This window comes from Ornithorhynchus anatinus, chromosome 3, assembly GCF_004115215.2.
Source record: "Ornithorhynchus anatinus isolate Pmale09 chromosome 3, mOrnAna1.pri.v4, whole genome shotgun sequence".
Lineage (NCBI taxonomy): Eukaryota > Metazoa > Chordata > Mammalia > Monotremata > Ornithorhynchidae > Ornithorhynchus > Ornithorhynchus anatinus.
This window is the reverse complement of record NC_041730.1, coordinates 32,684,120-32,706,586: the sequence shown is the minus strand read 5'-3', so window position 1 is coordinate 32,706,586 and position 22,467 is coordinate 32,684,120.

Genomic DNA, 22,467 nt, shown 5'->3' with positions numbered 1-22,467 from the left:
CAAATAAAACAACTTGGGGGAAGTCGCTTTAAAAAATGCACATTTAAAAAAGGAGCATAATAAAGGAAGGACCCGACTTGGGCTGCTCTAAAGGCTAAAAAGTGCATGTGTGTGTGTGTGCGCGCACGTGTGTGTTTATGTATGTTTATGTGTGTGTGTGTATTCAAGAAGAGTCCAAAGAACTCCATAAGGATTTGCAGCTTGGAAGGATTCCAGCTTGTCTCTATGCCTCCTCCCTTCTCAAGTGTATAAAGAAAATATATGCCTGTTAAATGAATCGGGATTTTTTTGATGAGGTTTTTTTTCCGTGTTTGGGGGAATGAAAGGAGGAGGGTAGCTTAAGTACTTTATCTTCTCGTTCAACTAATATTTGCAAATTGGAAAAGGAAACGATTTGCGCATATTTGTAAGCCCTGGGGAACGATCCCCTTCCTTTGGCCCTTAAATGTTGTCTAGTAAATGACACCGGACAGATCTCTAGATGGAGGAGGTGGCGACCGGCGTATCACTCACTGCTTCTGCTACGAAATAGGGAAAACGGGGGAGGGTTCTCGCTCTCTCTCTCTGTCTCTCTCTGTCACCATCTCCTTATCCCACTGTCCCTCCTCGCTCTACCCTTATTCACTCTGTCTCTCTCTTCTCTTTACCTCTACATCTCTCTACTCTTTCTCCTGTCTCCGTCTCTGTCTCCCGTTTTTTCTCTCCCCATTACTCCTCTCGATTTACCTAGGAATAAAGAGACGAAGAGTCCATCTAAAAGGAATGAAACTGTCCGTGTGCGAGATTCAAAGGAAACCTGTTAATTAAATTTGCATCTGAAAAGGACGCTAATTAAAAGCGTTTGGTGCCGTGTTTGGAAGATCATTACGGTTAATTTGCTCCACAAGACACAAAATGAGCTTTCCGCATTAGCGATATCAGAAGTCGCTTAATTGCTTCTCTCCCCCCATCAAAAGTTCTCTCTTCCTCCCCGTTTTCCTTCGACTCCCCTCAGTTCTCTCTACCCCTCCAGCTTCCCTTCACCCCCCTCCCCCCTGCTCTTAGCTCAGGCAGCCCAGGATTGAGGAAAAAGCCTAGCTAGTTAGAGGATGTCCTTATACTGAGTGGCTTGGGGGCGCGGGGGGCGGGGAGAAGAGAAGACAAGCTTTGGCTGATCTGATTAAATTCCCCAAAGGAAGCGACCTTTTCTCCCAGGTCTGGCGGGCGGGAGGGGCAGAAAACTAAAGGTTGGAATTCTGAGCTCCATCCTGAGTCCCACACTAAGTCTCACATGGAGCCCCACCCTGAGCCCCACATTGAGTCCCACACTAAGGAGTCCGTTCACCCGAGAGAGGAGGATTCCCATTCCACCACGTTGTCGCGGGGGCTGAGGGGAGAAAACGGAAGGATAGGGTAGGAAAGTGTAGGAAAGGAAAGGGTAGGAAAGTAGAGGGCTTAGCCGCCTCCCCTTTCCTACCTCCACCCGCTTTTCCTCAGTAGGGCTTTGGTTTTCCATTTGCACACACAAACATAGGCATACATTCACTCGCGTGTATTCAAGCATTTGGACTCATACATATACATGAATAAGGCACCTATGCAGACTTGTACAGTACCCACAAATACACAACTACATCCACGCTTCGTAGTTAGAAACACATGGACAGGCGCAGGCGCTTCTCGCCTTGTCTATGTTCATTCATTCAATCGTATTTATTGAGAGCTTACTGTGTGCAGAGCACTGTACTAAGCGCTTGGAAAGTACAAGTCGGCAACAAATAGAGACAATTCCTACCTTCTTTAGGGCAAACGCGGGATCATCTTCAATCTCACTCATTAGTTGATGCGGACACTGCATACTGAGTGCTTGGAAAGACGCGTCTCTGCTGTCATATTTACCGGTTAAGATATGAAAGCCGTACCAACCCATCCTTCAACTCTTGCCCTTATGAACTTATGTATACCCTTCCTTCAGGCTCATGAATTGAAGTGTACTAGATTAGTTATTGTAACTAGTCTAATTGTAAATCGCTTTATGCCTGGCTCACCATTAGGGTGTAAGCTCCCCGTGGGCAGGGAACTGATTTATTCTGTATTTTCCAAGTACCTAGGACAGTGCACTACCCAGAATGGAAGGTCAATAAATGCTGAGACGACTCAGGAGGCCTCATGAATCTATCTTATGGACGATCAAGCCAAGAACCTATGTGGGTCTATAGTTTTGAGCACCTAAAACCAAAAGTTAGTATCTCCAGGGGCCGACTCACCTTCTAGGTAGGTCCAGAGAACATAATAGTATTTATTAAGGGTAAAAGGAATAGTATTTATTAAGCGCGTACTGTGTGCAACACACTGTCCTAAGCGCTGGGGAAAAAAGGATTCGAGTGAGAATGAGACACGGACCCTGTCCCTAAGCGGCCCCCAGTCTAGGAAGCATCGTGCAATTCTATATCGTTTCTTCCGTCTCTCCTCCTAACCCTAAACCTCCACCTTTAAAGTCAAGTGTATCCGCTCCAACGGAGCCCTTAGGTTGGACCCGTGGTTTAAAGGGGGTGTGTGGCACACGAAGGACGCATGAAGGAAACCTGGACGCATTCTCGCCCGTGGTATTACTGCAAGATAAACCCAGAGTATCCAACTGCGAGGGAGGAAGGAGGGTAAAGAAAGAGACTGTTGACTCCTCTCGAAGACCCGGAGTGGGAGGTGACGCCCTATCTTGGCCTCACTGCCTCCCCAGCCCCAAATATTAACCCGAAAGCACCAACTCTTGAGTGGGAGGGCAACGCGTTAATAACTTCGGCTGAAATTGCTTCCATCTTGGTGGCATTATGGTTCCTATTTTCCTAATTAGCCCCATCATCGCCCCAACTCTTCGCCTCTGGGCAACTCCCATGCCCAGCGATCGAGGCCCCGGGTGGTTCCGTTTAGGAGAGAGGTGAATCGACTAAAGTCCCTCTTGGGGGAAGGAGGGAGGGATCCGGTTCAGATAGGGACTTGACCTGGGTCCCCGCCACCGCTAACCGCCCCCCGATCCCACCCTACCCCCGCTCGCCTTCGGCTCTCGCTCCGGCCGCCTCCCATCTCCCCCCGGTAGCCACCGAGCCATTCTTGGAGACGGCAAGTGCTCTGGTCGCCGGTTTTGAAAGACGAAGAGGGGAGCACGGGAGAAGAGGGGGGTGGAGAGAGCCTGTTTGATGTGGTCTTCATTCTACCAGAGGGCGGGATTTCGGATGTGGTCTCCGCTTTCTTTCTGGAAATATGTTTAATTATGCCCTTGAACCAGCCCCCAAAGGACCCTGTTAGCCTTAACGTAATCACCAGACAGGTCCGGAGTCTGCCGCTGAAGGCCGGAGGAGAGGCCCGCAGCCCCAGGAGGCCCTTCCACTTACGCCCAAAGCGTGACCCGGGGTGAGAAGTCCTGGCTCCCACGCAAATCCTTCCTCTCCTCGAAATCCCCGCAATACTCCAACGATCGTTTTGGTTTTCAGGCAGGATTAGGGTGGACGGTACCACTCAGTACTTTCAACCCGAAATCTGGACTTCGAGGAAGAGGATCTAGGAGGGATGCGTGGGGAAATGGGAAAAGGGAAAGAGAAGAAGTCGAGGGGAGGAGGATGGGGGGAGAAGAATAAATTATGGTATCTGTTAAGCGCTTACTGTGTAGCAGATACTGTACTAAACCCTGAGGTGGATACAAGGTAATCGGGGTGGACACTGTCCCTGTCCCATGTGGGGCTCGCAGTCTCGATCCCCATTTTACAGATGAGGTAACTGAGGCCCAGAGAAGTGAAGTGACTTGCCCCAGGTCACACAGGAGACAAGTGGCAGATCCGGGATTAGAACCCATGACCTTCTGACTCCCCGGCCCATGCTTTATCCACCACACCATGCTGTTTCTCAAGAAGACACCAGTTTCCCGAAAATCCAGACGGTCAAACACGACCTTGAACAGTGTGGACCCCATTTCCTCGACGAGGCCACGGCAGTTGTTTTTCAAGGGCAATTCAACTTCCCAACCTATCTTTTTTGTCTTTATCCGTCGGTCTCTACGTTTCTGTCTATATCTGTGCTTGTCTGTGTCTCTGTCTTTACATCTGTGTTCGTTTCTTCTTCTTTCTTTGGCCTCTGTGTTTGTCTTCCTATGTCGCTGTCCCTCTCTCTGGGCTACTGTCTGTAGCTCCATCTTTCTCTGTCTGTTTCTCCGTCTTCCTTCCTGTTTGTGTCTCTATGTCTCTGCTGGCTTGGTGTTTTTCTTTCCGTTTGCTTGTCTCTGTCTGTCTCTCTCTCTCTCTAAGAAATAATTAGGCATGAAAGAAACAAGAAATAAAATCCCACCCCGCACACCAAATAAAAACCAGTTCTAAAAATATCGCCGTCGATGAAGTAAATTCTCCTCTCTCCCGCCCGCCCGCGCCCCCGCCAGCTTCATTTTGAGTTTTGGGGGCTGAGGGCCAATGAGGGCTTCGGCGCCCCCCCCCCGGCCGTAACCTCCCTTATCCCCCACCCCCCGAACCCACATTCCCATTGCCCGGCCCTAATGAGTCACAGATGAAATCCGATGTCTAATGCGAGGAGGAAGTCACAATTTGTAGGGCAATAAATGCCAAACGGTAGGGCGGGGCCTCCCCTCACCAATTAAAATCCCATTCCCGGGGCAGAGTCAGAGCTAGTCAAGGACTAGCCCCGCGGCTCGGGAAACACGACCCTGGGGGCGATTGGGGTGTGGGGGTGGGCGTTGATCTTCCCCCTTTTCCCCCCCAGAAGGTTACCAGATGATAGGTCAATTGCACCTGGTGCAGCCCAGGCAAGCTGAGCGCAGCTCGCGCAGCCTGTAGTCTTTGAGGTCCTTGTTCTTTTTTGGAGTCGCTCGAGCCATCCCTAGTCCGAATTTGCCCATTACACCGTCGTCTTGCTCAGCTCCCAGCGTCGTTCGGCACACTACCCCCTCTTCCCCACACTCCATTGCCCAGTCTCAGGCCCTTCCTTACATACACCAAGAAACTGCCTCAGCAGAGGTCTCTGCTTCTGATTCTGATTCTCCTTCAAGTCCAAGGGGTACAACATCGTGCGGGCACTAAATAATAATAATAATAATAATAATATGATTGAAACAGAAAACCCCACAGTTGTTTAAAGTATTAGCTGGCTATGTACAGTCTTGCTCAGAGTAAACCTTGTTTATTAATGGCACCTATAACTGAGGCCTGATCATGGCATTCCAGCTAAGCATGGTCATTAAATGTTTGGAGTTATTTTGAATCTAAAATGCCCTCCTTCGTTTTATATGTGTATATATACACATACACAAAACACACACACCTAAATACATAATAATAATTCTAGTATTTGTTAAGTACTTACTGTGTGCCAGGCACTTTACTAAGCACTAGGGTAGATACAAGCAAATTGGGTTGGACACAGTCCCTGTCCCATGTGGGGCTCACAGTCTCAATCCCCATTTTACAGATGAGGCAACTGAGTCACAGAGAAGTGAAATCACTTGCCCAAGGTCACAAATCAGACAAGTGGTGAAGTTGGGATTAGAACCGATGATCTGACTCCCAGACCCGGACTCTAGCCATTAGGCCATGCTGCTTCCACGGTGCTTTTAGACCTGGTTTAAGTCCCAGAACTGGTGCAGCAATTCATAAGCATTCATCAGGAACAAATGAAGTACAGCAAACCATTTAATTGCTTAATCCCCAATGCACTGAAACTGTTTATCACAGGAGACATATATACTCTCCTCTCTTTCTTAGATTATTATTACCAAAGACAATTCTTCTCCTAGCCTTCTCCTCACACATCTTCCTCTTCCTTTTATACTTTACTTTTACAAAAGACTATTTACTGTGGGGGGAAACCAGTAACAAGAGGTTGATGGGCTAGGCAGATTCACTTGCAATTCACTCCCAGGTTAATTCTTCCACTAGATTATAAACACTTGGGATCATGTCTACTAACTCTATTGTTCTCTCCCAATTACTTAGTACAAAGCTCTGCACAGATTAAGTACTCAGTAAATATTACTGATTGATTGATTCCCAAATTCCCTTGGCAGCAAGACCCAAATGAACAGGATCATGTTTTAAAATGTGTAAATAATAAAAAATCAAGGTTTAGATATTCTTGTTATTATAGTTTTCCTGGATAAGAAAAGTCTAGGAGAAAAACATGTAGATAGTTATATACAGAGTAATTCACCTATTCCAAATCCATATAATGATCAGAAAGTTTGAAATGAGGGAGGTTATCCTCAATAACAAACTATACAGATCTGAAAAGAAAAATATATAAAGTAGGACAATGGGCATACATTTAGAACACTATATTTATGGGCGGGGGAGTGTGGAGAAAGGAGCCCAATAAGGAGGGTATGGCAACTAAACAAATCAAAAGGAAAGAACAAGTCATTCAATCAATGGTATTTATTGAGTGCATACTATTTACAGAAGATGATACAAAGTGACTGGGAAAGTCCAGTTCAATAGAGTGGGTAGACATGATCCTTGTCCTCAAGTAGTGTACAATCTATTGGGGAAGATAGACATTAAAATAAATTACAAATAGGGAAAATAGCAAAGTTGGATAAGAGGCTGCAAGGAAGAGACTGAATAAAAAACTCTAATTAATTTAGGGGCCTATCTGGTATGCCTCACACACAGGTTAAAACAGCATAGACCTGGCAAGAGACCTTAATAATTAAAACCCCTGAATTAAGGAGTTTAGCTTTGGTTTGGAGTTGCTTCTGACCTTAAGATAACATTCCTAAATGCAAGTGCCAGAGTGTAAGAATAGTGCCTTGCATTCAGAAGTCCTGAAAGTTATAATTTCTACTACTTGACTTTGGAGCTGCCCATGCCAGGCATGTGTATTGTGTTTTCATGCACAGACTTGAGAGAGGAACTTCCTTCTTTGTGATAAGGAATATGTCATAAGTGTCAATCTTGGGAAATGACCAGAATTAAGTATGTGGATTGGCATACTACAGGAGAGAGTTGTCATAGAAAATGGGGAAATGCACCTCAAACTGTGGTCTAAATATCACCATCTGAATATTGTAGTATAAATATAATATAATCTCCATATTGTAAACTCGTGTGCAGGAAATGTGTCTTCCAACTCTGGTATATTGTACTCTCTCAAACACTAATGCAGTGCTCCGCACACAGTAAATACTCAATAAATACTGAGAAGCAGTGTGGTCTAGTTGTTAGAGCATGAGCCTGGGAGCCAGAAGGACCTGGGTTCTAATCCTAGCTCTGACATTTGTCTGATCTGTGTCTTTGGGCAAGTCACAACTTCTCAGTGCTTCAGTTATGTCATCTGTAAAATGGGGATTAATCCTGTGAGCCCCATAGGGGGCACAGACTATAAAAATAAATAAATATCATTGGTTAATAGATGGTACAGCACTATGCTAAGTGATGTAGTTTACCATATTTACAGAAGGCATGTGATGAAAATTAACTATATGTTAGTGAAACCCTGAGGTACATATGTGTATATATGTGTGTGTAAGAGATAACCAAGAGTCTTAGAAGAAGATGAAAGGAGTGCAGCTTGTATGGAGGGTGAGAAGAGCATTTCTTGAAGAGAGAGAATATGCTCGTGGATCATTCATTCCCTATTTAAAGAAACCTCAGAACACCCAAACTAAGATGGTTCCCCCTATTGCTATTTGCATAATGTCACTAGTCCTAGATCAAACTCCATTCCTCTAAACTAAGACATCTGGATCATTTGTTCAGACTTAAAAGTTACGTGGGTGGCCCTTGGAAGAGTATTTTTTTTTAAGACTCCAGTGCCTGAGATTTCTTAGTGGTTGAATTTATTATTGTTCTCCCCCAACAGCAACGTTTTTAAAGCAGTGCTTGGCACATAGTAAGAACTTAAAAATGCCATTATTCTTATTATTTTAGAGGCCTCATTTTGACCCTGAGAGTTACAGCAGGTCTTGACACTGCTTCACAAATGTGTGAACTGGGCATTTTATGCCTAACCTACCCAATAGATGGAAAATCAGAATCAAGTTGTTGTGGATTGAGTTTCTGAACATTAAAGCATCATCACACCAAGAATCAATCAATACAATTCCCTGACTAAAGCTTTTACCTCACCTAATCGGAAAGACTAACATTTGATGCTAACCCTAGTCCTAAACTAAATTCAAATCCCTAGCAATGAGGTTTGCCGTAGCTCTCTTACCATAATCCTTATTGGAAGGAGCTGGTCTCATTTGTCTGCAAATTTGCTCAATATTTGACTTTGGTTCTTGAGGTCATTTTTTGGAGGAGAAGTAATGCTTGGTCATAAGCACATGTATTTTTGACAACTTTTTATAAAGCAAGAAACAAACCATAACTTTCTGGGGTAGAACAATTCATAGGGCATTCTATTTCATCCTGACCACACTCTTAAACATTTTGACTCTCATATATTTGCTATATGCTTCTATATATTGAAAATACATTATGTCAATAATGGCCCTGTTATATAAAACCAAAGATACATAAAACATAAAAAATAAGGCATCTCTCTCCTATTTACTATGTTTAAGACAGAATTCAATATAAATCTCTAGGGCTACAATTGCAAAATAGTCAATAATGTGGATGCTGAATTTCTATTTCTTTTGAGGACATGTTGACTTGAGACTCTGTGTTTCTTCAGTTATTCTTGTTAAAATTGTTGTCAGCTGTTCAGGTGGCAAACGATTTTCTGATGAAGTGTTTTGAAATTTTCAAGCTATAAAATTGGACCTATGGTCTATAGCTTCAAATGCTTCCCAGCCTTCATTCCCACCCCTACCTCCACTCCAGCCCCTCTCCTACTCTAACTCCCAATCTAAGTATTTCAATTTTAAGATGTGGTTTAAACAATTTCTCTCTTGGTTTCATTCCCATAAGGAAAACTGTAGCCACCTGGAATTGTAAGAAAAGCATTTAACTTTCTACAAAACAGAAACCTCAGGTCCGTCAAATGGGAGTGAAAAAAGGAAGAAACAGATTGTGAATGTGTTAGAAATAGATTTGGTGTTGCTAATGTAAATTGTCTCAAACTTCTAGGAAACAAGTGGTCTTTGAATAAAACATAATTCTTAATGATTAGTGAATTTACACCAAAGACCTAGCTTGAATTAAAGATACAATAGCTGGTGTAAATGATGTTAAAACAGACTTGTTTAGCCAATATTTATTTTATATGAGTAAGATGCCATGAAAATGGTTTAGAAGTATTGCCTCACAGTTTTGTTTTCATTCATACAATCATATTTATTAGCTTACTGTAAGAGCAGTGTACTAAGAACTTGGGAGAGTACAATATAACAATAAACAGAAGCATTCCTGCTTCCTTTTGCCCCTTATGGGTCCTCTTCCTCTTTCTGGGGCCACCATTTTTGATGTTTCATTCTTGATTAAGACCTCCACAAAAGAGTGAGCAGAAGAAACAAAATCCATTAATTTTACAACCTGTTAATCACTGGGGGATAAAAGCTAGTGAGATGTAACCGTGGGCAGGGAAACTGACTACCAACTTTGTGCTCTCCAAAGTGCTTAGTACAGTGCTTCACACACAGTAAGTACTTAATAAATACCATTGATTGATTGATGGAAGTCTGACTTCTCAGGTCATTATGTTGGATAAAACTATATTTTTTAATTATCTAAGAATTTTGTTGATGCTACTTTCCCCTTCATCCCATCAGTATGAAATAAGAAGGTTATAAATGGTATGCGTTTCTGAAAGAAAGAAGCCATTTACAGTGTCTAAACACATATAGAGGTGTGATTCAATGAAATCTTGAATTTCATTATAGCTTAATTATGGATCTCCATTCTAAATTCATTATAACTTCAGATTTTCTACAAGTCCCTTGGGAAATATCTGAAAAATATTTTTTATGTCAAAGTTGGGGGATTTTGCATGATAAAAAGCATTCTACTTTTACTTTCCTAGACTTTGAAATTCTGTTTTGCCAATTGCTTTGTCTGCAGGCTGGTGTTTTAATGTCTCAGGAAATTAAACTCTTCTTATTTCCAAAGCCCTCAACTTTGCCATGATTTTTTATTCTTTACTGTCTTTTAATCAATCAATCAATCCATGGCATTTATTGAGGGCTTATTGTGTGCAGACCACCATATTAAGCATTTGGGAGAGTACAATGCAATAGAGTTGGTAGACATGATCCCTGCTTACAATCTAGTGGGGACTCTTGTCTTGTCTTAGGCTGTTGAGTTATCTCCGACCCATAGCGATGCCATGGACATGGCTCAGTGGAAAGAGCCCGGGCTTTGGAGTCAGAGGTCATGAGTTCGAATCCCAGATCTGCCACTTGTCAGCTGTGTGACTGTGGGCAAGTCACTTCACTTCTCTGTGCCTCAGTTACCTCATCTGTAAAATGGGGATTAAGACTGTGAGCCCCATGTGGGACAACCTGATGACCCTGTGTCTATCCCAGCACTTAGAACAGTGATCTGCACATAGTAAGCGCTTAACAAATACCAACATTATTATTAATATTATTAGATCTCTCCCAGAATGCCCCACCTCCATCTGCAATCATTCTGGTAGTGTATCCATAGAGTTGTCTTGGTAAAAATAAGGAAGTGGTTTACCGTTGCCTCCTTCTGCACAGTAAACCTGAGTCTCTGCCCTCAACTCTCTCCCATGCTGCTGCTGCACAGCACAGGTGAATTTTGACATGTAGTAGATTGCCTTCCACTCACTAGCCACTGCCCAAGCTAGGAATGTAATATATATGCCTCTGCTTGATTCGTCTCCCTTAGTCGAGACTGGTAGAGTACTGGAACTCTCCAGGTGCAACCCTAAGAGGGGGCTGAGGGTGGGGAGCGGAGTATTAACAAAGTACTTAAGGGGTTCAGATCCAGATGCATAAATGATGCAGAAGGGAGAGTCAATAAGGTGAGGAAAGTGAGAGGTTAGTCAGGAAAGACCTCTTGGAGGAGTTATGATTTCATTAGGGCTTTGAAGGGGAGAGGGGTGGTCTGCGGGCTCTGAAGAGGAAAGGAGTTCCATGTCCAGAGGAGGACTTGAGCAAGAATTAGAAGGCAATGTAGATGAGCCCAAGGTACAGTGAGTAGATTGGCATTTGTGGTGTGAAATGTGGGGACTGGGTTTTGGTAGGAGATGAGTGAGGTAAGGTAGGAGGGTTAGAGCTGATTGAATGCTTTAAAGCCGATGGTAAGGAGTTTCTGTTTGATGCAAAGATGGATGGGTAACCATTGGAGGTTTTTGAGGAATGGGAAAGTGTATGCAGAATGGTTTTACAGAAGAAACGATCAAGACAGCAGAGTGAAGTTTGGACTGGAGAAGAAAGACAGGAGGAAAAGAGCTCAGAAAGGAGGCTGATACAATAGTTGAGGCAGGTAGTGCTAAGTCCTTGGACCAGCATGGTAGCAATATGTATGTGAGGAAGGGGTTGATTCTAGAGAAGTGTGAAGATAAAACTCACAGGATTTGATGATAGATTAACTATGAAATGAGAGAGAATTTTCTGTCACTAAATTCTGCCATGTTTTTTCACTGTAATATCCATCTAGAATCATCTTATTCGCTCCAAACAAATGGTCACCACCCCATTCAGAAGCTCATCATACCTAGACTCGATTCTTCTTTATCACCCTCCTCACAGGTTTCCCTACCTCCAGCTTCTCTCCTCTCTAATCCATTTTTAAGTCTGCTGCCTAAATAATCTTTCTAAAATGTTGGCCTGCACACATCTTTCCACTTCCACCCTCCAATGTCTACCCATTGATCTTTGTATCGAGCAGAAACTCCAAGCCTTGGTTTCACCCCCTCCCACTACCTTTTCCTACTACACACTAGCTCATACTCTCCATTCCTCCCTAGCTCAATTTCCAACTTTACTTCATTCTTGATTCCCATGCCTCCAAGTCCTGGCTCATACCAAGATTTCCTCTTACCTGAAAACCCTTCCTTTTTTAATCCACCAGGCCACTGTTTTCTCCACCTTCAAAACTCTTCTGAAATACCACATCCTCCAGGAGGCTTTTCCTCATTAATTTTTCTTCTTGCCAGGTCATAGCCTGTCTATGGTGATTTCAGGACTTTTGAACTATCTTCAGATTTTGCACTACTTCTTGTTGCAGTTTTGTACATATCATTTGACATATGGTATTATTTGAATACTTCTTCCTCTAATTTTAAAATTATTTTATATTTGCTAGATTATAAATTTCTCATGGGCATGGAGCATATCTTCTTTTTCTATCATATTCTCTCAAGTGTTTATTATAACTCTGTGCACAATTGTTGCTCAATAGATACTATTGTTTGATTGACTGATTTTGTACCAACTTGGACTGTTTTCCTCTACATACATTTGCAGAATAGGATAGCCTGTCAAACATAATGAATCCAGTTAAAAATACATGGGACTAGCTTTGGTGTTTAGTTGGGGTGGCAAAACCCTCACTACATGCTTTAATGCTTGTACGGGTAGTGATGTATCCAGCAGGGAGTGAGGTCTAGTATCTTGTATCCTGTACCTCCTCTTCCTTCTCCTTGTAAACCCTTGTTTTCTATATCCTCCCCTTCCTGGCAAGATGATAAGGTCCTTGTGGGTTGGGATCCTATTTACTGTAGCCCAACCTCTTAGTATGAGGCTCTACAAACAGCAAGTGCACAATAAATACCACTGATTGATTGATAAGCAATGTCATGCTTCTTGCAAAGGGGTTGCTGGAAGTGATGGGTCTACACAGCACCTGATACCTTAGCTGTGTCACCCCAAATGTCTGTAGTAAATATCGACATATCACCCTGAGAAAGGGATGTGATGCCCTTTGACCCCTTTGCAGCACAGCTATATTCTTGGGGTGGTTTGGATAGGACTGCTCTGAAGACTGCCAATAGTCCTGGTATTATTATTATTATTATATTTGCTAAGCACTTACTATGTGCCAAGCACTGTTCTAAGTGCAAGGGGAGATTCAAGTTAATCAGGTTGGACACAATCTCTTTTCCACATAGGGCTCACAGTGTAAACTGGAGGACTGTTATCTTCAGTTTGTTCAATGATGGGTTCAAATTGTCTCCTGTCTAGAGGAGGAGACTATTCATTATTAGTTCAGGATCCTAAAATCCACCCTTATGAGTCCAGTTATTTTTATTAATAATGATATTTCCATTTATGCAAAGCTGTGATAAATGTTGGACTGAGATATAGGGATAATGTTTCAGACCCTGTTTTTGGTTCACTGGGATGGATCACAATCTAAAAGGAAGGAACGGCTAACAGACACACAAGGAAAAACATGACGATGGAAAACAACAGAAACAACAATTTCATAATCACAGTAACAATACAAACCACAATGCATTGTCGATAAAGAAAGTTTCCAGGTTTCTCCCCATTCTGGCAGGGCTTGTCTACTCAATCTATTAATTACAGGTTTCCCAAAGTTCGACCAGTTGGGAAGGTGTGGTGTGGTACCGGCGATGGTGGTTAGAAGAAGAATGCATTGCACTATAGACAATGACATTCAGACAGATGATGATTTTGACCTGACACGTAGTAAGTGCGTAACAAATACAATTATTATTATTATATTTCTAGCTTGTAGAAGAAATTTGACTTAGCACATAAAGTTAAAAAAATTCCAGGAGTTATTTATGGGCAGAAAACCTTTTGGGGGAGCTTGGTTACTGCTTTGGAGCCTCTAAAAAGTAAAACAGGACTCCAGAGAAATGCTAAGATCTACACTCCAAAATAATTCAGGTCTAAAACATGCTCTGATCTGAAGCCAAAAGAATCCAGATAATTTGAGCCAAAAGATATTTTAGGGGTTTGAATTATCCAGATAATTTGAGTGGCAAAGCTAAAGACTTCAGAGGAACCCTCATTTATATGCCATTTACAGAACCTCAATGACCAGAAATGTTGGAAGTAAAAAAAAATCAATTGCAAAATATTTTGAAGATTATCATCCCATGCTCTTCAGCTCAAAAAGGGCTAATTTTTATTGCAAATACTGCCAGTCTATGTCTCTCTGTCTCCTACCTCTCAGATACTCACACGCACGCGCACACACACACACACACACACACACACACACGAAAAGAATGTCTCTAAACCAAATTTGGTCTTACAATAACATTTTAATTACAGACAATCTGCAAGCCGCATACAAAGGAGGAAAGGAGGTCCTGGGTCTCTTCCTCTCCCTCCCCCCAGTAACAAAGGTTATTAGCCAGTTCTTTTCCTCTCTTACTCTGGTTTGAAAGGAGGCACCAATAATCCAAACCAAATAAAACTGACCTTTGAACCTTTTCTGCTGTACTTTTTCTCATGCCATGATTTCTTTAGTGTGTTAGTGATCTGAAGGCCCGTTCTGGGCTGCAGCCACTTTCCCAGACAGGATGCCTTTCGTCCCCTGACAAATCACTGCTGAGCCAGCCCCTTTTGTACTGCCCCTCTTTGATCTCACCTGCCTGTCAGGAGAAAAAGGGCTCCTGTACAGTCACCACGCATTGCAAACAAATTGGCAACCATTTCATTCCCATACACCATTTCAACAAAGATCAAGATCAAGATAGCGAATTTTTAACCCTTTCCCTGACCCAGAGAGCCAAGAAGGAATGTTCAGTTATGGGGAGGGCCAGGAGGGATAGGGAAAGGAGGAGGAAAAGGGGAAAGTTACTCTGGAGACATTGGCACAAGAAAACTAAGGAAGTCCCTAACTCCGAGTATGGGGTGGCTTCTTGACAAAGTAAAACATCCTTGCAGAGCAGGCCTAAGGAGAGATCAGGTCAAGTTTTCTTGAATTGGCTGGCAAGGCATAAACTAAGTAAAAAGACTGTCTTTATCCAAAGTAAATGGAATTAATCCCATTGTAAACAGCACTTGGGTGTAGTTTGTTGCATCTGACTCACTTTGGGATAACCTCATCAATTAATTTGTACCCTTTCCAGGTTTGTTTCAGGGGTGAATGATGGGATTTGAAATAAAAACTTCTTTGGAGGGACATTGTAATGGATACGAAGAGATCTTAAAAAAGGAAAAATTATTGGTGCCATTTCACCACCCTGCTATAATTATCTATTGCCCCTAGCATAGCATTTCATTTATTAGCTGAAGCTTTTCATTTGATATTGAGTCTGTTTCCACAAATGTCTCCCTGAGGAGGTGTTCTAATCACCCAGCTTTTATATACATCTTCCCTCTAGAAGAAACCAATTTCAGGTTTGAGAGAGAAAGAAAAAAATAAACCCCAGAGAACCTGCCTAAGATTTGAATTTCACATTCCAACATCCTCCTAGCCCCCAAATCCCACCAAATGTTTAGTTAGAGTGCAGTGTTGACAAATAGAAAACTACTTCTGAAATAACAGTAGCTTTTAGGTTCTTTTCTTAGTGGTAGAAATTGTAATCTTGTCATTTACATAGAGAGTATGTATGTGTATGTTTTAATTTGGTATCTCTGTATTTCTGGTTAAAGTGACAAATGACGAAACACAATCTGAAATTATTGGTATTGGCATTATCTCTGGAAGAATTTATCAACTAAATTTACAAATTGGCAGAATTTCTGTCTTCAAATACACTAAGCAGAACTTTGTGGCCATTACCCAGTTGTAAAATCAAAACATAATTTTACATGTCAAAAACTATAGATAAGAAATATAAATTGCTCCTTTTAGCTTAATGATTCCCACTTGGTAAGACCATCTAATGGACATTTCAGGAAGACTTTCTAAAAAGTCAAATCATTGTTTTCCACAATTTTGGGGTACTGTTCTAAGCACTGTTCTTAGCACCGAGGTAGGTATAAGCTAATCAGGTTGGATACAGTTCCTGTCCCACATGGGGCTCACAGTCTTTATCTTCATTTTATAGATGAGGTAACTGAGATACAGAGAAGTTAAGTGACTTGTCCAAGGTCATACAGCTGACAAGTGGTGGAATTGGAATTAGAACCCAGGCCTCCCAGGCCTGTGCTCTCTCCACTGGGCCATGCTGCTTCTTTCATAGGTGGAACACATAGATAAAGAAATGAAGGAATCCAGTTAGAGTACCATTCAAATGATTCTAAGCCACCTAGGAGTTCAGCTATCTCTTTGTGACTTGGTCTTACTGGAGAGGTTAGACAATTTCACTTCAAAATGCTGAATGAAAAGAAAGCTTCTCTGACTTGAAACTGGATCAGCTTTCTTACACTTTCAGTTCTCTTTGATTCATGACTTCAAATTTCAAATAGCTTTAGAAAGTATAAGAATACTCTTTGCTTCCAACAGGGCAATCTTTGTGGAGGTGTGTAACACTATAGCAGGCTCCTGGTGACGGTAGTCGGACAGCTACGAACAGGATCTGAAAGCTAAGAAAAGGGGAGAAGGCGGCATCATTGGTAAACAGGAATTTATATTCATTTTGAATGCAGTAAGCTTTGGTAGTGATCTTAAAAAGTAGAAGTCACCCTTTTTTCCCGTCTAGTAAAATTATAAGCTACTGAGAATTTTTTCTTACTCATGCAAATAAATGAGAAGATTTTTGTTTGAAAACTTTTTTTAAGCAAGATAAATTTTTGGCTCTTTGAAAAATGTTTTATCTACACCTTGTAGTTTAAATCAGATGCTAAGACATCCTAACTCTAATCCCATTTAATATTCTTAAAAGCATAAAATAATAATAAAAATTGTAGTATGTTAAACACCATACCAGATACTGAACTAAGCACTGGGATACAATGTACAGTAAATTACGTGTATTTATTGAACATTTACTCTGTGCAGACTACTAAGCACTTGAGAGCATACAATGTAAAAAAGTTGGTAGACATGTTCCCTGCCCACAAGGAGCTTACAGTCTAGAGTGGGAGAAACACATTAAAATAAATTACACATACAAATAAATTACAGATATATACCTAAGTGCTCTGGTGCTTACAGTGGGTGAATAAAGGGTACAGATTCTATACCCACCCTTCTCTTTCCAGTGACCAAAGTAAATGTCTCCTTTCCTTCAAAGGACAGATCAAAATCTACCTCCTGTACTTAGACCAATTCATTGAGGGAATCATTAAAGGGATGTCAAGAAGGAAAACTAGAGCTCTTCCACTGACCACACTTTACATGTCTAAAACAGAGCCCTTTAATTTTCCCACCCCAAACTTGTCCTCCCCTTGACTTTCTCAGTAAAGTGCTAAATAAATACGATTGAATGAATGAATGAATGAATATAGATGATACCACCATCCTTCCTGTCTCACAAACCCATAACCTTGGTGTTATCCTTGACTCCTCTCTTTCAATCCACATATTCAATTCATCGCTAAATCCTGTCGGTTCAACCTTCACGACATCACTAAAATCCACCTTTTCCTCTCCATCCAAACTGCTACCACTTTAATCCAAGCACTTATCCTATCTCGTCTAGATTACTGTATCATTCTCCTTGCTGATTTCCTAGCCTCCTGTCTCTCCTCATTCCAGTCTATATATCACTCTGCTGCCACCAGTCCAATCTTTACTCTGCTGCCTGGATTGTTTTTCTACAAATGTGTTCAGGCCATGTTTCTCCACTTCTCAAGAACCTCTAGTGGTTGCCCATCCACCTCCAAATCAATAGAAACTCCTCACCATTGACTTTAAAGCACTCAAACAACTTGTCCCCTACTTGCCCCTCACTACTCTCCTATTACAAATCAACTCACATTCTCAGCTCCTCTAATGCTAACCTTCTCACTTTGCCTTGATCTTGTCTATCTCTCTGCTGACCTCTTGCCCACATCCTGCCTCTGATCTGGAACATCCTCTCCTTTCATACCTGAAAGATAATTACTCTCTTCTACGTCAAAGTCTTATTGAAGGCACATCTCCTCCAAGTGGCCTTCCCTGACTAAGCCATCCTTTCCTTTAACTCCCTTCTGTTTCACCTTGACTTGCTCCCTTTATTCACCCTCCCTCCCAGCCCCACAACACTTATGTTCATATCTGTAATTTATTTATTTATGTTGATGTCTGTCTCCCACTCTAGACTAAGTTTGTTGTGGGCAGGGAATGTGTCTATTATGTTGTTATATTGAACTCTCCCAAATGCTTAGTACAGTGTACTGCACACAGTAAGCACCCCATAAATACAATTGACTGACTGACTGCCTGTCAAGGGGACAGGTATAAATATAAATAAATAAACCTATAATGTATAATTTTAAAATAGGTACATGTGTTGTGAGGTTCGGGTGAGAAAAATATCTACAGTCCAAAGGTCCCAGATTCATGTGAATAGACAATGTAGAAGGAAGAGCGAGCCAGGGGAAAAAAGGTTTTAACAGGGAAGCCCTCTTGGAGGACATGTGATCTTACAATGCTTTGAAGATTTAGAGAGTGGTGGTCTGGCATATATTGAGGGGCAGGAAGTTCCAGGCCATGGGGAAGATATAGGAAGGGGATTGGCAGTTAGAAGAGTTAGGAGCACAGTGAGAAAGATGGTGCTGGAGGAGCAGAGCATGTGGGCTGGGCTGTAGTAGGAGATTATTTAGTTGATGTACAATGGAGTGAGCTGAGTGCATGCTTTAAAGAGCTGATTCAGTTCTCCTATGTAATTTATTTTAGTGCAGTCTTCCCACTAGATTGCAAACTCCATGAGGGCAGGTATCAAATCTATGAATTCCTTTACACAATCCCAAGGACACAGTCCCTGTCCCACATGAGAGTCACAGTCTAAGGCAAAGGGAGAATAGATGTTTAATCCCTATTTTATAGGTGAGAAAACAGAGGCACAGAAAAGTTAGATATTCTGGAGGCAAGAGGCAGATTTAGAATCCAGCTCCCTTGACTTCCAGTCCTGTTCTCTTCCATTATGCCTTGCTACTTAGGTGGAATAATTTATTGTAAAATGGACACTGAAAACTACCTGAGCTATTTTTAGTGTTAAAGGCATTTTTAAATTCCCTGGGAATGACTTTCCTAAAAGTTTCATTTGAAAACTCCTTTCTGGATGCCTAAACTCCCAAATGTCTACCTAGATGCCTGTAAATGGATGGGTAAATTATGTAATCCCTGTGCTATGCCACTGGGAAAAAACTGGTGATACCTGTGGGGCCTTGCTGAGTAGAATGCATCACCTGAGAGAAGAATATCAATCCCCTGGGCATCCTGGGAATGTCAAAGTCATTCATTCTTTCCTAGTAACCAGATCTCACTCAAAAAAACCATGACACTAAATATGACAAGGAATTTCACAACACACTTCATCACTGGTTGTGTAACTCCATATGTTCATCTCTCCTGCACACCAGCCAGGTTATAGACTAACAATTTAAGAATCCCCTGTGTCAAAAATCATATACTGTGGATAGTGCTGACTGTTCTTGAGCACAGGGAGAGGCTGAGCCCTACAATAAAAAAAAATGTGTAATGGAATTCTAAGAAAAATAAGAGGATAGCCTTCTTCAGGTTGTAGGAGAACATGTCTACTTTTCTCTGTCCTTTGATAGATGTTCTGCAAGCCATGCAATTTAGTCTACGTCTTGTTATTTAGGACACAAAGAGAAGTAGTGTGGCAAAGAGCACAGACCTGGGAGTCATAGGATTTGGGTACTAATCTTGACTCTGACACTTGTCTGCTCTGTGACCTTGGGCAAGTCACTTAACTTCCCCATGCCTCAATTTCCTCATCTGTAAAATGGGGATTCAATACCTATTCTATCTCCTCAGACCAAGAGTTCCAAATAATAACAACAACAACAATAATGATAATAGTATTTGTTAAGCACTTATGATTTGTCAAGCACTGTTCTAAGTGCTGGGGTAAATGCAAGATAATCAGGTCCCACATGGGGCTCACAGTATAAGTAGGAGGATGAACAGGGATTGATTCTCCATTTTGCAGATGAGGGAACTGAGCCCCAAAGTCACACAGCAAGTAAGTGTTGGAGACAGGAGTAGATACCCAGGCCCATGTTCTTTCCACTAGGCCAAGCTGCTTTTCTGTGTTCGACTTGATCATCTTGTTTCTAATCCAGCCCTTAGTAGAATACTTGGCCCATAGTAAGAGTTTAACAAACTACACAACTGTTATGTATTATTACTGAAAGAAATCAGTTGGAGGTCCAAAGGAAATCAAGCAGCAAGCTTAAAATAGACGAGTAAATCTTTGCCCATCTATTCTACTACCTATAAATTCTATTCTCATATGAGTGTGTAACTAAGAACTCTGATGGATGTTTCTAGTCTCACTATTGAAAATGAGGGGAGGGAGCCTGGTTGGAAGAACTGACACCAACCTTGGGTGGATAATGGGGTTAGGGTGTTTGCCCACATGACATCTTTTCAGATTTGGTCTGTGGGTGCAAAGGTGTGCTCTTTTTATAATCCTGGTTCCAAACAAAATGAGTCATTTCTATCTATATATACCCTTCTAAACTATGAGCTCTTCGGAGGCAAGGACTCCAAACTCCTCAAGTGAGTCATCTACACCCACTCTCTCCCATTCCTCTCTTCCATTTTTCTTCTGGACCCCCTACAATCTGATTTCTGTCCCCTTTACTCCACTGAAACCACCCTCTCAAAAGTCACCAATGATCTCCTTCTTGCCAAATCCAATGGCTCCTACTCCATCCTAATCCTCCGCGACCTCTCAGCTGCCTTTGAACACTATAGACCACCCCCTTCTCCTGGACACGTTATCCAACCTTGGCTTCACTGACTGTCCTCTCCTGGTTCTCCTCTTATCTCTCTGGCCATTCATTCTCAGTGTCCTCCATGAGCTCCTCCTCTGCCTCCCATGCCCGACTATGGGGGGTCCTGCAGGGTTCATTTCTTGTTCCCCTTCTATTCTCCATCTACATGCATTCCTTTGGAGAACCCATTGGCTCCCATGGCTTTAACTACCATCTCTATGTGGATGATATCCAAATCTACAGCTCCTCCCCTGATCTTTCTCTCTCCTGGCTTGTATCTCCTCTTGCCTTCAAGACATCTATACTTGGATGACCTCCCTTCACTTCAAACTTAACATGTCCAAAACAGAGCTCCTTATCTTCCCACCCAAACCCTGTCCTCTCCTGGACTTTCCCATCGGTGTAGACAACACCACCATCCTTCTTGTCTCACAAGCCCTTAACGTTGGCATTATTCTTGACTCTGCTTTCTTATTCAACCCACATATCCAATCCGTCACCAAACCCCATCAGTCTCACCTTCATAACATCACTAAAATCCTTTCTTTCCTCTCCATTCTAACATTAATACAATCACTCATCCTATCCCACCTAGATTACTGCATCAGCCTCCTTTCTGACCTCCCAACCTCCTGCCTCTCCCCACTCCAGTCCATATTTCACTCCGCTGCCTAGATCACCTTTCTACAGAAACATTCAGGATGTAACATTCCCCTCCTCAAAAATCTCCAGTGGTTGCCTATCCACCTCTGTATCAAACAAAAACTCCTCACCATTGGCTTTAAAGCACTCCATCACTTCTCCCCCTCCTACGTCACCTCACTTCCCTCCTTCTGCAACCCAGCCCACACACGTTGCTCCTCTGGTGCTAACCTTCTCACTGTGCCTTAGTCTCACCTGTCTCACCACCGACCCCTGGCCACATCCCACCTCTGGCCTGGAATGCCCTCCCTCCTCAAATCCTCCAGACAATTACTTCAAAGCCTTCAAAGCCTTCCTGAAGCCAGATCTCCTCCAAGAGGACTTCCCATACTAAGTCCCACTCTTCCTCATCTTCCACTCCCTTCTATGTCTCCATGACTTGCTCCCTTGGCTCTTCCCCCCCTCTCCCCACCCCACAGCACCTACGCATGTATCTGTAATTTTATTTATTTATATTAATATCTGTTTACTTGTATTGATGTTTGTCTCCCCCCACTTATAGACTGTGAGCTCACAATGGGCAGAGATTGCCTCTGTTGCTGTATTGTACTTTCCCAAGTGCTAAATGCAGTGCTCTGCACACAATAACAGCTCAAAAAAACGAATGAATGAATGAATGAATGAATGAATGAATGAATGAATGAACTAGATTGGGTCAATGTTTTTCTTTCTATCTATCTCTGGGTATCCAGCACAGAATTTTTCTTAATGTAGGTGCTCAATGCATAATTTTATTGATACTGGGGCTGAGTCAAAAGGAGTTTGAGTGTTTGAGCCACAACAGCTACAGGGCATTTCTAGTTGACAAGACCAAGACAATTGACTTCAGTTCTTCAAGAGGACATGTTTGATGTCCCTCTGCTCCTAAGTGAAGGACTGCATCAGGGTAGGAAGTGGGTCAATTTGTTTTTTAGTTCGGTAGAAACCTTCAAAGAAGGTTGGGACTGGTTAGGAGTGGGTGAGTAATTGCCGGTGGAGTAGTTAGAACACATTGGGTGGCTAGCAGAAGGTGGAGGGTGGAATTGAAGGGTAAGCTTAGATGCTAGGAGGGGTTATTTCCACTGCAGCAGAGCAAATCAATCAGGAACCCTGCTGCCTTCCCTTTTCACCACCCAGAGCCC